Consider the following 14,039-nt stretch of genomic DNA (forward strand, 5'->3'; position numbering starts at 1 on the left):
ACTTAAGCATAAACTGCCTTAACACTAACTAAACTTAAAATAGGCTTAATTTATACTTAAAGCGCTTAGACTTTTAAGCTAAGTATTTAATTACTAATTTTCTTCTAAACCTTTCTATTCCTTACACAACGTCTTGTACTTACTATAATACCTTACATAGTAATTAAACTAGACCTCTGTGAAGCTCTATAACCTTACTCGTGCACAATCGTGACAATAGTCTTATACTAACATACTTTACAGGCGAGTTGCTTACACACCTAAGTTACTTACTTTTACTAAAACCCTACTAAACTACTCTTTCTACACTAATGCATTCCCTATAACACTACTTAGACATGCTAAAAGAATGTTAGATATAGCTTACACTCTAAGCTTTTAAATAAAACATAAAACTTTTAAAGAAATGTGCTACAGCTATGTGTAAAGTTTTATAAAAGATAATAAATAACTATAGCACTAGATAACCTTTATAAGCTAATTCTACAGCTAAATTACAAAAGCTAAGTAATAAAAAAAAGTAGGTAATTATTAAGACTATACTTAAGCTATATGTGCAAGGAATTTCCTCTTAAATAGCATTTATAGCTAATATAGCTAATTCTTTGCACAATAAGCATAATCTAGGCTATGTTTACATAAACTAGCCTAGTACATTTATAAAGCGTTATTTAAAGCTTAAAGTAAAGTTTTAAGTGTAAGTATAGTTAAAAGATATTTAGCTAATGTACTTTATAGGCAAGTTGCTTACACACCTAAGTTACTTACTTTTACTAAGACTTTACAACACTACTCTTTCTACACTAATGTATTCTTAATAACATGACTTAAATGTGTTAAAGGAATATTAGATGCAGCTTACACTTTAGGCTTTTAAATAAAATGTAACACTTTTTAAGTAATACACTATAGCTATCTATAAAGTCTTTTAAAAGATAATAAGTAACTAACACACTAAATAACTTTTCTAAGCTAATTATATAGCTAACTTATAAAAGCTAGATAATAATAAAAAGTAGGTAATTATTTAGCATATACTTAAGCTAGATGTGCAAGGATTTCCCCCCTAGCTAGTAGCTATAGCTAATATAGCTAATTCTTTACACGCTAAGCATAATATAGGCTATATTAGTATAAACTAGCTTAATATATTTATTAAGTGTTACTTAAAGCTTAAAGTAAAGTTTAAGTATAACTATAACTATAAAAAAGCTTTTTATAAAAATTTTATAGTAATTTAAAGCTAGTTTAACCTTATAAAAAATATTAAAGCTAAGTATAGCATTTAAAATAATAACATATATAACTTTAATAAAATAAAGTTTATAATAAGCTAAATATCTACTAAAGTAGTTATTATAAGTTTAGAAAGATAAGAATAGCTAAAAGTAGTCTAGCTAAGTAACTAGAAGTAGACAATAGCTATTTAGAGCATTAATGCTAAAAAGTAGGCTATTTTACTTTTTATTATTTTTTAGAGTAGCAACTACTTTTTAAACTAGTATAAGAAAAAAAATCTACTTTAGAATTAAGTTATTATAATCTCTAAGTGTAGCTAGACTACTAATTAGCTTAGTCTAGACTAGTTAAAGCACTTTAATATGCATATAAAAAAGTGTACTATTAGCAGCTACTATCTACTAGTTATTAATAGCTATAAAAGCTATAACTTACTTTATTTTTAGTAATACTATAAAAATAAAAAAATTATTACTATTTATATACTTTTTTACTTATTACACTTTTTATAGCTACTTAATATAAGTTGTTTTACTTTTTTAAAAAAAGTATATAAGCGCTAAGCTAAAAACTTTATGCATAACTAAATTACTTATATTATAAAAATAAAGTTTTTACTATGCTTTAAAGTAGCTTATAATACTATAATTACTTTTAGTAATATTTAAAAAAAGTTTTAAAGCACTAGATTAGTTCTTTTTAACTTATAATAAGTTATAATAAGCTTTAATATAAAGTTACACACTTTATTACTACTACTACTTATATATAATAAGCTCTAGTAGTTATAAACCTTAAGTAATACTTTAAAACTTAAGTTATAATTAATACTTATAAAAAAAATTTTAAAAGTATATAAATAGTTTACTAACTTTTATAGTTAAAGTGTTTAAAAAAGTTTTAAAAAGAGTAGTAATAATTATATATAAGCTAGTGTTAGTGTAATAGAAAATTACTAAGCTTTAAGCAGCTAATAAGGCTACTACATAACATAAATTACATAAAAAAAAGTAAATTAAAGTAAAAAAAACTTTAATAATTTAAAAAAGCTTATACTTATTAGCTCTAAAGAAGTTTAAAGCGCACAGTAATAAAAAAAAGGCAAAAAAGTAGGTGTAAGCTAAAGTAGATAAGCTATTCTAAAGGCGCTACAGATAGTGCAATTAGACTAGGCATAACACGCAAATGTGTAAGTAAGAAGTAGAAGTAGTATCTAAATAATATCCTAGGCTATACTATACTATATAGTGCTAGAGCGGGTTATTATAGGCTATAATAGAGTTTGTTAGGGTGGGGTCTTAGCAAAAGTAAGCAACTTAGGTGTGTGAGCAACTCGCCTATAAAGTACGTTAATTATAAACCTTATTTTACTAAAGTTATATATGTTATTATTCTAGATGCTATACTTAGCTTTAATATTCTCTATAAGGCTAAACCTACTTTAAATTACTCTAGAACTCTTATAAAAAGCTCTTTTATAGTTACACTTATGCTTAAACATTACTTTAAGCTTTAAATAACACTTTATAAACATACTAGGCTAGTTTATATAAACATACTAGGCTAGTTTATATAAACATACTAGGCTAGTTTATATAAACATAGCCTAGATTACACTTAGCGCGCAAAGAATTAGCTATATTAGCTATAAATGCTATCTAAGGGGAAATTTCTTGCGCATATAGCTTAATTATAGTCTTAATAATTACTTACTTCTTTTTATTACTTAGCTTTTATAATTTAGCTATAAAATTAGCTTATAAAGGTTGTCTAGCGCTATAGTTATTTATTATCTTTTATAAAACTTTATATATAGCTGTAGCATGTTTCTTTAAAAGTTTTATGTTTTATTTAAAAGCTTAGAGTGTAAGCTATATCTAACATTTTTTTTAGCATATCTAAGTAGTGTTATAAGGAATGCATTAGTGTAGAAAGAGTAGTTTAGTAGGGTCTTAGCAAAAGTAAGTAACTTAGGTGTGTAAGCAACTTGCCTGTGAAGTACGTTATATAATGTTGCACTATGCTTAGACCTGTTATGCAACTTAGTCTTGTTTTACCTACTGTAGTAAAAAGGAATTTAGTAAAATATATAAGTAGAGCTAACTACTTTAAAGGCTTTAAATAAAATAATAATTAAAAATTTTATAAAAATTTATAGCTAATAGGTGTTAGAGTACTATTTACTATAAAAAAGCTTATATTATACATATATAATTAACATAAGAACTAAACATAGTCTATAAAAGGCATTAGTAAAGCTATAGCATAAGCGTCTTAGACACTCTAGACTAGCTATACTTAAACACTTTATATAGTAAGCTAAAGAAGTATAAATTAAAAAATTATAATAGTTTAATATAACTTATATAGTAGAGCTAAAATATAATAATAAATTAGCTACACACTATAAATTAGTAATAGTAGACTTAGTAAAAAACTATTAATTAATTTTTATACATATAAAGTATAAAGCATTATAAAAAAGTAAAGTTAAATGCTAATTACTAATAAGTATTTTAGCCTTTAGTAGAACCTTTACTTTAAAGATAATAAGCTTACTAAATTAATTATTAAAGCTTTTATAATTTTTTTTAAAAAACTATTATAATATTACTATAAAAGTTATTAAAGCTAATAATAAGATTATAATAGTAAAACTAGAGGTAAAACACTAGCTAGCATTACATAAAATAACTATTAAGCCTTTAGCACTAGATACATAAGCCTAGAATAGAGAAGCTAAATGCTTAAAAAGTGTAAATAAAAAAAGTTATAAGCTATATAACTAGATGCTAACTTACTATAGAATATATAGCTATACATTACTAAAGCTAGTGTATACCTATATAATTAAACACTAAACTATGCTAATAACTAAAAGACACTATATAAAATCTTCTTTATATAAGTAGCTTTAAATAATAAAGTTATTATATTAATTTAATAGCTAAGCTTTACATATCTAAAAGCTTATAGCTATAAAGTATTTATAATAACTAATAACATACATTAGAATAAATCTAAGCTATAAAGACTAGACGTAAAGGCGTAGATTAGATATCTAGTTAAGTACTAATTATTAAACATCTACTATGTATAGATACTACTACTAGTAAAAGTAATTTATACATATAATATTATTTTTAATAAATACTTAATTTTTAGTAGTAACGTACTTCATAGGCGAGTTGCTTACACACCTGAGTTGCTTACTTTTGCTAAGACCCCACCCTAACAAACTCTATTATAGCCTATAACAACCCGCTCTGGCACTATATAGTACAGTACAGCCTAGAATATTATTTAGATACTACTTCTACTTCTTACTTACATATTTGCGTGTTATGCCTAGTCTAATTACACTGTCTGCAGCGCCTTTAGAATAGCTTACTTACTTTAGCTTACACCTGCTTCTTTACCTTCTTTTTATTACTGCGCACTCTAAACTCTTTTAAAGCTATTAAGTGTAAGCTTTTTTAAATTATTAAAGTTTTTTCTACTTTAATCTGCTTTTTTTTATGTAATTTATATTATATAGTAGCTTTATTAGCTGCTTAAAGCTTAGTAATTTCTTATTATGCTAACACTAGCTTATGTGTAATTATTACTACTTTTTTTAAAACTTTTTTAAACACTTTAACTATAAAAGTTAGTAAACTATTTATATGCTTCTAAATTTTAATTTTTATAAGTATTAATTATAACTTAAGTTCTAAAGTATTACTTAAGGTTTATAACTACTAAGGCTTGTTATATATAAGTAGTAGTAGTAATAAAGTGCGTAACTTTATATTAAGGCTTATTATAACTTATTATAAGTTAAAAGGAACTAATTTAGCGCTTTAAAACTCTTTTTAAATATTACTAAAAGTAATTATAGTATTATAAGCTACTTTAAAGCATAGTAGAAACTTTATTTTTATAATATAAGTAATTTAGTTGCGCATAAAGTTTTTAGCTTAGCACTTATATACTTTCTTTAAAAAAGTAAAACAACCTACATTAAGTAGCTATAAAAAGTGTAATAAGTAAAAAAGTATATAAATAGTAATAATCTTATTATTTTTATAGTATTACTAAAAATAAAGTAAGTTATAGCTTTTATAGCTATTAATAACTAGTAGATAGTAGCTGCTAATAGTACACTTCTTTATATGCGCGTTAAAGTGCTTTAACTAGTCTAGACTAAGCTAATTAGTAGTCTAGCTGCGCTTAAAGATTATAATAACTTAATTTTAAAGTAGATTTTCTTTCTTATACTAGTTTAAAAAGTAGTTACTACTCTAAAAGATAATAAAAAGCAAAATAGCCTACTTTTTAGCATTAATGCCTTAGATAGCTGTTGTCTACTTCTAGTTACCTAGCTAGACTACTTTTAGCTGTTCTTATCTCTCTAAACCTATAACAACTGCTCTAGTAGATATCTAGCCTATTATAAACTTTATTTTATTAAAGTTATACATGTTGTTATTTTAGATACTATACTTAGCTTTAATATTCTTTATAAAGTTAAACTAGCCTTAAATTACTATAAAAATTTTATAAAAAGCTTTTTTATAGTTATACTTACACTTAAACTTTACTTTAAGCTTTAAGTAACACTTAATAAACATATTAAGCTAGTTTATGCTAATATAGCCTATATTATGCTTAGTATGTAAAGAATTAGCTATATTAGCTATAGCTACTAGCTAGAGGGGAAATCCTTACGCATCTAGCTTAAGTATGTGCTAAATAATTACCTACTCTTTGTTATTATTTAGCTTTTATAAGTTAGCTATATAATTAGCTTAAAAAAGTTGTCTAGTGTGTTAGTTACTTATTATTTTTTAAAAGACTTTATAGATAGCTGCAGTGCGTTAGTTAGAAAGTATTATGTTTTATTTAAAAGCCTAAAGTGTAAGCTACATCTAATGTTTCTTTAACATATTTAAGTAGTGTTATTAAGAATGCATTAGTGTAGAAAGAGTAGTGTAGTAGAGTCTTAGCAAAAGTAAGCAACTTAGGTGTGTGAGCAACTCGCCTATAAAGTACGTTAAGCCTAAAAACTTAATAAATAACTTTATATATAACATAGTAAAAAAAAATTACTATATATATTAAAATAATTAAGCTTCTAATACTTAGTTATTAGCTAGAAATAGAGTTATTTTATAAAAACAACACTATAAATAATATATTAAATTTTAATAAAGTAGACTTACTAAGCTACTATTAAGAAAGAAAGATTAGAGATAACTATCTATTTTTTTTAAATACTTTGCTACTTATAGCATTACTTATATAGTTAATAGCTAGAGCTATACTAAAGCTAAGCTAAATAAAGTTTTTAAAGACTATACTATAGGCTGTAGCTTTTATAGCTAGTATAAAATTTAAAAGTGTAAAAAAGCATAGTAGTAAGACACTAAATAAAGTAGCATTAATAAAAATGCTATTTAAAAAAAAACACTTTATAAAAGCTAGCTACTACTTTTTCTATTAACTTAAAAGTAACTAGAGAAGCACTTTTTACATAAAATGTTTAAGGTAGTAGAAAGAACGCACTTAGATAGTTATTAAATAATAAAATTTTAAATAAAGGTCTAAATAAAGCTAATTAAAGCAGCTAAACAGCAGATTCTAGATTATATATAGGTGTATACTTATAAGCTTAATAAGCACTATAGATTATAAAGATGTAAAGCGCAACTAGTAGTTTATAGCAATTAATAAAAAAACATTACTACATAAGATACATACGCTGCTACTCTAGTAAAACACTTATTTTAAATACTAATAGTAATATCTACACGCTTTAACTTAAAGCTTAAATAATATAATATAACTAATATATTTATATATATAGTAATTAACTATAATATCTACATGTAGATGCTAAAAGGCTATTAGAAACTAGGTATAATACTAAAGCTTTAAAAGCACTATATAGCTTATAAATTTCTCTTTTACTTTAGTAACACTATTTTATAATAACTTTTAAAGGCCTTAAGTTCTTAGCTGTTTTATATAAACCCTACTATATAACTAAAGCTAGAATTTTTTTTATATAAACAACTTTATTATTATGTATAAAAAAGCTTTAAAGTAGATGCATAGTATATAGTAAACTAGTTATAAGAAAAGTATACTTTAATAAAAAGTAAAAACTTATAATAGTTTCTAAGAGTTAAGATTATTAAAAATTAATAGTAATAAATAATTTAGCTATTATAAGCCTTATATATTAATAAGATAGCTAGGCTAGCTAATAAAAAAAACCTATAGCACACTACACTTATAAGTAGGATTAAACTTATGCTGTAATCTAGTTTTATAACTCTATTAAAAGTAAATTAATATTAGTAGAAGATTAGATCTCTACTCTTTATAGTAGTTACTATAAGACTAGACATTGCCTTTACTACATTACGCCTTATATAGTTTCTTATAAATTCTACATCTAACTATTAGAATACAGCTAATTAAGTTATCCTATACCTACATGCAACACAGACGTACGCACTCTAATTAGAAGAAGAAGACTACCTTATAGTAGTAAGTAATGCATTATTTATAAATAATACACTAAATAAAAAAAGCTTTTAAGGCTATATTATTTAACTATTTAGCAGATAAATTGCATAGTAAGTAAATAAATAAAATATAGTTATAATGTTAATAATAGAAGTAGAATTACTTACACTATTCTAAGTTACTAAAAAAGCTATGTTTATAAAAATGCTTTTTAATAAACTATAAGTTAAGCTGCCTAATTTAACTATTATAATTTAGTGTAATAATAAGCAGATAATTTAACTAGTAAATAAAAAAATATCTTAACTTTAAACTAAGCTTTAACATGTTAACATTTATAACTACTAGCTTTAACAGAAAGTCTTTTAATAAATAATTAAGGTTATCTATGTCCTCTCTAGCAAGATGCTTGCAGATAGACTTACTAAAGCGCTTTTAGCTAGTAAATAGCTAAGCTTTCTTTAGCAAATTTAGCTAGTTAACATTAGGGAGAGGATAGTTAGTTAGGAAGCAGATATAGAAGAAATTAAAGCAAGAATAGAAGCCCTAGAAGCATACTAAGGTTGCGCAATTAGAAACTAGCTTAAAGCATGTCTAAGCTAAGAGGGTGTGTCAGATATGCGCACCTACTATTAAGACAGAAGGAACGCTGGACAAAAGCTGCTACATAGTACAAGCAATAAGCTCAAACAGTATGTTGCTGCAAACTGCTGCATGTTGCAGCATTTTGCAATATTTTGCAACAAATTGCAGCATGTTGCTGCATTTTGCAATATTTTGCAACAAATTGCAGCATGTTGCAGCATTTTGCAATATTTTGCAACAAATTGCAGCATGTTGCAGCATTTTGCAATATTTTGCAACAAATTGCAGCATGTTGCAAGCTGGTCGCGCATAGGGCTAGTGCGCGAGGGACTCGGACCGGAAAAACAAAGCCGGGCAACACAGGCAGACAAAAAAAAAGATTGATCAATTAATACAATTAATCATCATCCTATACATCATATCCAAAACCCATCATTCATCTTAGAAAGCCCAGAAACAGTGCTTCAATCTAACAGTTATAGAATACTAGATTAATTACTATTAAATAAACAGCTAATGTTAAAATAAAAGTGTATAATACATATAAAAATAAGCTAATCTACTCTTGTCTAATGTAGTGAATTTAGACTTTAAATAGTTAGAATCTAGGTAAAAAACTTAGACAAATTACTACCTCTAAGATAGAGATTTTTTGCTGCTTATATACACGCTACTTCTTTATTCTATGCTTTACAGCATCTAGCTAATTTTTCTTTATCTATTCTAGTCTAATATAGCTATAATTAGCTAATGTTAAGTTTAATTATAACATTATCCTCTTTTATAAAAACAAAAGTACATTTTTATATAACCTAATAAGTTAATAGTAAAAGTAGTAGTAAGACGTTAAGTAGTAGTAGGAAAGTAAAAGAGTTTCTTTGTTACTTAACATAGTAACAAAAGGTATTCTAGGCTACTCTACTAAAGATAAACGTTATAGTAAAAGTTTATATATAATAGTAGTTGTTAAATAGGCTCTTTTATCTAGCTGCTTATAGTATAAGCACTTAAGTAGCAAGAGTAAGAGTAGTGTACAGTGTGCACAGCGTACGAAGTAGGTAGGGTGGAGGCAACATGTTTCTAGTTCTATTGCTCTGTCTTTCCTCTGTACAGAGGAAAAGGGGAATATCTAGATGTTCGCGCACAGATGTTCGCGCACAAGCATTATGTGACATAGTTACATGATCCTTCTTGTACGCGATAAATATCTAGACTGTAACGCTGTTGCTACGTATAGACAGTAGTAGTATTCTATATATAAAGTATAAAAAGCTACTAACTTTCTTTTTTCCTTATCTTTTTTCTCTCTACTTATTTATTTCTTATAGTAAGTAATTTTAAACTAGTTACACTTAAATATATTTAATTAACTTTAGCTATAACGTACTTCATAGGCGAGTTGCTCACACACCTAAGTCGCTTACTTTTGCCAAGACCCTACCCTAACAAACTCTATTCTAGCCTATAACAACCCGCTCTAGCACTATATAGTACAGTACAGCCTAGAATATTATTTAAATACTACTTCTACTTCTTACTTACATGTTTGCGTGTTATGCCTAGTCTAATTACACTATTTATAGCGCCTTTAAGATAGCTTACTTACTTTAGCTTATACTTACTTCTTTGCCTTCTTTTTATTACTGCGCGCTTTAAACTCCTTTAAAGCTATTAAGCATAGGCTTTTTTAAATTATTAAAGTCTTTTTTGCCTTAATTTACTTTTTTTTATGTAATTTATATTATGTAGTAGCTTTATTAGCTACTTAAAGCTTAGTAATTTCTTATTATACTAACACTAGCTTATATATAATTATTACTACTTTTTTTAAAACTTTTTTAAACACCTTAACTATAAAAGTTAGTAAACTATTTATATACTTCTAAATTTTTATTTTTATAAGTATTAATTATAACTTAAGTTTTAAAGTATTACTTAGAGTTTATAACTACTAAGGCTTATTATATATAAGTAGTAGTAGTAATAAAGTGTGCAACTTTATATTAAAGCTTATTATAACTTATTATAAGTTAAAAGAAACTAATCTAGCGCTTTAAAACTTTTTTTAAATATTACTAAAAGTAATTATAGTATTATAAGCTACTTTAAAGCATAGTAGAAACTTTATTTTTATAATATAAGTAATTTAATTATGTATAAAGTTTTTAGCTTAGCGCTTATATACTTTTTTTAAAAAAGTAAAACAACCTATATTAAGTAGCTATAAAAAGTATAATAAGTAAAAAAGTATATAAATAGTAATAATTTTATTATCTTTATAGTATTACTAAAAATAAAGTAAGTTATAGCTTTTATAGCTATTAATAACTAGTAAATAGTAGCTACTAATAGTACACTTCTTTATATGCGCGTTAAAGTGCTTTAACTAGTCTAGACTAAGCTAATTAGTAGTCTAGCTATACTTAAAAATTATAATAACTTAATTTTAAAGTAAATTTTTCTTTTTATACTAGTTTAAAAAGTAGTTACTACTTTAAAAAATAATAAAAAGTAGAATAGCCTACTTTATAGCATTAATGCTCTAGATAGCTATTATCTACTTCTAGTTACTTAGCTAGACTACTTTTAGCTATTCTTGTCTCTCTAAACTTATAATAACTACTCTAGTAAATATTTAGCCTATTATAAACTTTATTTTATTAAAGTTATATATATTATTATCTTAGATGCTATACTTAGCTTTAATATTCTTTATAAAGTTAAACTAGCTTTAAATTACTATAAAAATTTTATAAAAAGCTTTTTTATAGTTATACTTATACTTAAACTTTACTTTAAGCTTTAAGTAACACTTAATAAATATATTAAGCTAGTTTATACTAATATAGCTTATATTATACTTAGTGTATAAAGAATTAGCTATATTAGCTATAGCTACTAGCTAAAAGAGAAATCTTTACATATCTAGCTTAAGTATGTGCTAAATAATTACTTACTTTTTATTATTATTTAGCTTTTATAAGTTAGCTATATAATTAGCTTAGAAAAGTTATCTAGTGTGTTAGTTACTTATTATTTTTTAAAAGACCTTATAAATAGCTGTAGCATGTTACTTAAAAAGTATTACATTTTATTTAAAAGCTTAAAGTATAAGCTATATCTAACATTCTTTTAACATGTCTAAGTAGTGTTGTTAGAAATGCATTATTATAAGAAAAGTAGTGTAGTAAAGTCTTAGCAAAAGTAAGCAACTTAGGTGTGTAAGCAACTTGCCTATAAAGTACGTTAGAGGATTTTTAACTTTTCTTAACTTAGCGTTTTTCTAAGTAAATTAATTTTTAGTTTTATTTATTCTTATCTATTTTTATTCTATTTAGTCTACTATAGCTAATAATTTACCTTACGTTCTAAACTAGCAATTTAAGAATAAAAAAGTAGCTTCTTTTTCTAGTTTAATAAAATCTTTAGTTAGACTTTATAAAGTATTTCTAAACTCTTTACATTTTCTTTCTTTTTAAAATAAGGTTCTTGTTAAATAGGCTCTTTTAGCTAGCTGCTTATAGTATAAGCACTTAAGTGTAAGGCCAAGATGGCGCTTACGTGCGACAGGTATATATACTATTCTGCACCTGAAAATTAATGTTGGTTGATTATTCGCACCTTTTTAGTTGTATTGGCGTAGTGGTACAGAGCTCCGTCCTTACATAATAATCAACCAACGACGAGGACGGTCGCGCGTTTGACCCACACCTCGGACAGCTTAGCCAGTTTTTAGACTGAAACGTGAGGCGGCCTCTTCTAGCGCCACGTTGTAGCTGCTGGGAGGTCTAGTGTATATGGCTTAGCTGGCGTGGGCCACTAAGCGTTGTGTTGTTATTTATCCCGCGCCTCTGGGCCGCAGGTGGTTAGCCTCTGGCCGGTAACCGAGACATGCGCATGGCGCCTCTGAGCTGCGGGTAGGTCATGTGACGCCTGGGACATGCGTCTGCTAAGAAGGGGGATAATGTAAGGCCAAGATGGCGCTTACGTGCGACAGGTATATATACTATTCTGCACCCGAAAATCAACGTTGGTTGATTATTCGCACCTTTTTGGTTGTATTGGCGTAGTGGTACAGAGCTCCGTCCTTACATTAAGTAGTAAAAGTAAGAGTAGTGTACAGTGTGCACAGCGTACAAAGTAGGTAGGGTAGAGGCAACATGTTTCTAGTTCTATTGCTCTGTCTTTTCTCTGTACAGAGAAAAAGAGGAATATCTAGATGTTTGTGCACAGATGTTTACACACAAGCATTATGTAACATAGTTACATAATCCTTCTTATGCGCAATAACTATCTAGACTATAACACTATTGCTATGTATAAACACTAGCAACTTTCTGTTTTTATCTAAGAAGTTGCCTTCTGTACTAGTTACCTTTCTTCTATTTATGCAGATCTATCTAAATATGTTCTGCCTATACTCTACCCTATTTGTTAGAACTTGCCCTAGTGATGCTATACGTTAGGATAGGCTAGTTATGCTTTGTAAATAGCTCTGTGGATAATGTAGAGTGTTTAAGCTATTGTTATCTAGCCTTGTACACTTGTCCTGTGAATGTCTGGCGGTGTACAGGCTGTTTGTGCGGGATTCTGTGACAGGATAGTGTGGGATCCTTGTGTAGAGAGGTGCGTGCGATAGAAAAGACAAAAGGAAATAGGCCTTGTACAGAGGTGTTGTTAGTCTAGTTAGTCTAAGGTATCTTTGCGCAAAGGATCTAGCTAGTCTACAGATGCTTCTATTTACAAAGCACAACTAGCCTATCCTAACGTACAACATCACTAGAACAAGTTCTAACAAATAAGGTAGAGTATAGGCAGAACATATTTAGATAGACCTGCATAAACAGAAGGGAAGTAACTAGTATAGAAGGCAACTTTTTAGACAAAAACAGAAAGTTGCTAGTGTTTGTATGTAGCAATAGTGTTATAGTCTAGATAGTTATTGCGCATAAGAAGGATTATGTAACTATGTTACATAATGCTTATGCATAAACATCTATGCGCAAACATCTAGATATTCCTCTTTTTCTCTGTACAGAGAAAAGACAGAGCAATAGAACTAGAAACATGTTGCTTCTACCCTACCTACTTTATACGCTGTGCACACTGTACACTACTCTTACTCTTGCTACTTAAGTGCTTATACTATAAGCAGCTAGCTAAAAGAGCCTATTTAACAAATAGCATAAATATACTACTATAAAACTACCTTTTTACTTTTATTATTTATTAAATATTACTAAAGTTATTACCTTTTAAATATTGTTTAATTCTATTTAAATTAGCTAGCTAAATATTAGTGTAATAAATTTAATTTATAAAGAGAAAATTTAGAAGCTAAAATAAGCTTTAAAATAAGCTATTAATTATCTAATTTAGATTAAAACTAATAGAGATAGTTGAAGTTAAAGTTTTACTACTAATATATACCTCTTACTATTCTAAGCTCCGCTTTTCCAAGACATTTATAAATTAGCGTAGTATGTTATTCTAAAGACTTAGTAGAGATAGGTAAAAGAAAACATAACATATAACTACTGCTACTAGTAAAGTTACAAAGTTAAAACTTGGACTATTTATAAATTAGATTTTTATTTATTATTTAATAAATTAATGTAGGTGTTGTAGAGTAAAATGCAATTTAAGTACAAAATGTTTGTTAGAGTAGACTGTTTACTTGTGTAGACTGCGTTGCTTGT

Source organism: Lindgomyces ingoldianus (genome assembly GCF_010093535.1).
Source record: "Lindgomyces ingoldianus strain ATCC 200398 unplaced genomic scaffold BDR25scaffold_37, whole genome shotgun sequence".
Lineage (NCBI taxonomy): Eukaryota > Fungi > Ascomycota > Dothideomycetes > Pleosporales > Lindgomycetaceae > Lindgomyces > Lindgomyces ingoldianus.